General features: G+C 39.6%; 1 protein-coding gene across 1 annotated transcript in view; it reads left to right on the plus strand.

Moving 5' to 3' along the window:
• LOC111148137 (anthrax toxin receptor 1) overlaps positions 1–2,625 on the plus strand; it is a 214,462-nt gene extending 211,837 nt beyond the window's left edge. The window contains exon 18 of the mRNA XM_022504562.1: positions 1–2,625. This exon is cut by the window's left edge and continues 1,327 nt beyond it. The gene's annotated coding sequence lies outside the window, so the exon portion shown is untranslated.
• The last annotated feature ends 223 nt before the right edge of the window (positions 2,626–2,848 follow it).

The raw sequence follows: 2,848 nt of genomic DNA on the forward strand, positions 1-2,848 counted from the left end.
GGTAAAGTTGTATACCAGAGATTTGTAGGTAGAGTTGAGAGACAATGGTCATAACATAATATGGAAACCATCTCCAGGTTCTTTAATTAACCACACCAAAAAAAGCCATGTATGTGTAGATGCAAATATATTTCTCCTTGGCTTTTCAACATACTCATAAATATAAGCTGTCAACCCAGGAGGAATATACTAGATGTTCTGCCTGAAATTCCCACCAGGCCTGGGATCCACCCCATTCCTCCAAGTCTTTCTGAATCTGTTGTCATCAGTAAGCCCTATAATTGCTTTCTAAACATTGGGCTTCATCATCCAGGGTGAAAACAGAGGGCCTCCGGCACCCCCATTTAAAATTATCTCCCCCTCCAGCTTTCTACAGGTCTTAAAATTCCTCTCCCAAACTGCTCAAAGTCTTAAATCTTTTCTGGAACAAAGCAGAATATAAAATGAATATAAACTTGGTGCTTTGGGTTATGGTCTCCAAATATCCTTCAAGAACCTATCAAGCCAGCCTGATTCTTACACCTTACTTAGAATAGAGACATAAGGACCTGGCATGCATTCCATCAACACCAATTCTTGTAGCCATGGCAGACATTGTTCATCAATCATAGCACTATCCATGAAGCCCAACAATTTCTTCACAATCCTCACACCACAAGTTCAAGGAGCCACCATTAATCCAGTCAGAATTTCAGAGAAAGATAAGCCCTATTTTCCATCCCCACTTTAGAAAGCAGAAACAAACAGGAATTGCTCGGAGGAATGGGGAATCCTTGGGCATAAAAAGTACAGTCAGGGGAACACAGATCTCGGCAGTGCCTTAGTGGGGGACCACATGCACTAAATCCACAGCGCCAATGCCAAACTGACACATCTCTAAGTGTACCTCAGACCCAGCCTTTCTCCCAGCCTGCCACTTCCAAATGCCCAGCCTTCTCATAGAGCTAAAGTCAGAGATGGTTTCCAGGACTTAGGAAAGCAACCTCCCTTTGCCATCCCCTCAACCTGGCCTGTATTGTCTATTCTTACAACACGAGGCTTCTTTAGTATAGTCCCTCATGAACCAGGGGCCGCAATGTCTCAGTCGCCTATAGTGACATTGCTGGTCTCCGGCAAACCATTCCATAGGAGAATGGGCTCCCCAGGCTCACAGCATAGAGACATCGAGCCCATGGCAACTGTTTTGACTGCTGGCAGTACAGAACAGTCCACCCCACACCACTGCCGCCTGACTCACTGCGGCCATAAGAAAGTTCAAGCCAAGATACAGATATTGTACAAGATGGCGGGCACCATTCAGGATCTCAGCGGCACATTAATGAGAAGCCCTGTGCAGTTTCCACAACGTCTTGGTGAACTTTCGGATGAATAGGGAACTGCAAAGATGTGCTGATTTCCAAGAGGATTAGCAGGGTTTGTCCTTAAAACGGACTCATCATGTCATCCCTAGTCATTCAGAATTTACATTTGAGAAGGTGAAACTTCTAGACTATACGAATAAGGCAATAGTAGGCTCGTACAGACAAAATTCTTTAACTGACTTATAAATTTATCAGTACTTGTATCATTCCCTGTAAAAGGCAGCAGACATATGATTGTCATCAGGAAACTGCACAAAATTATATTTTCAACCCCCATGTTATTGTCCTTGTGAAGTTTTTTTTAATAAAAACCAATTTTTTGTTGTATATATTCGTATTCCATGTGTTAGATGGAAGCATTTCCTATCCAGTGTGAATAAAAAGGACGGTTGTAGTAAATTATTATAAAGCCAATGATATTTCATGGCAGGTTATTCTACCAAGCTGTGCTTGTTGGTATTCCCATGACTATATTGCTTTTCTAAATGTACAAATAGTTACGAAAATGACGAGACCCCTGTTTGCACAGCATTAATAAAAGAACGTTGAGTTCCGTGGTCCTCTCTGTTGAAGACCAGCTCACAAACAGTTTCTGGCCTGGAGCTCTGCACATACTCCAGTGAGACTGTGTAAGTTCTCTCTTTGACCAGGTCAAGAACAGAGCAGGTGGGCAAATTAATGAATAGACTTGGATATCTGGCCATGGGTCACCTCATTGTAAATAGCACTAAAAGGGGCCAAGATGATTCTGATGTCTCATAAACACTAGAGTCCAAACACTGTCAGATGAGAAAAATCCACCAAAGAACTAGAAAAAATAATAATAATCGTGAAATAGTAAGCAAGTTTCAGCCCAATGCCAACTCAATAAAAACAATTAATGCTGTGTAAAATGGGTTGAATTAGCTTGAGAACTATATAAAGATATATGCAGTGAAAAGCCTGTTCATGCACACCAGATGGGAATGGGGTATTCTAGTCAATTACCTTTTCTAGTTATCTGAGCTCTATTATATTATTGTACTTGGATAACCAACTTAAAAGAATTAGAATATGATTTTTTTAAATACACTTAACATTAAACTCTTCTACTAGTCCTTTCTTCTTTCCGTGATAATTCAGAAGACAGTTATGGATCTCCAGTGAGTCATTGTTATAAAAAATTAGTTATCACTGTACCATGCTATAGGAGACTGGGCTAACCCTGCACAATGACAAACTCTGGAAGTTGCTTTTTAAAACAAAAAATAATAAATTCCTAAAATCATCTCTTTTACTGGCTATTCGTCTCTTTGTTATGAAAATAAAATGTAGATTGTTCAAGGGCTTAACATCTTGATGATAATAAAATGACTGTTGTTATGCAAATTAAATTGTATTTCTCAAATCATTATTCTATTTCCACTAAGTTCTTTACTGTCTCCATTATTGTCATTTTTTTCCTTCAGCTGTCCAACATTCAAAATACTCTCTATTTCTAGTTAACT

Source organism: Enhydra lutris, unplaced genomic scaffold (assembly GCF_002288905.1).
Source record: "Enhydra lutris kenyoni isolate GAN:26980312 unplaced genomic scaffold, ASM228890v2 scaffoldscaffold18, whole genome shotgun sequence".
NCBI lineage: Eukaryota > Metazoa > Chordata > Mammalia > Carnivora > Mustelidae > Enhydra > Enhydra lutris.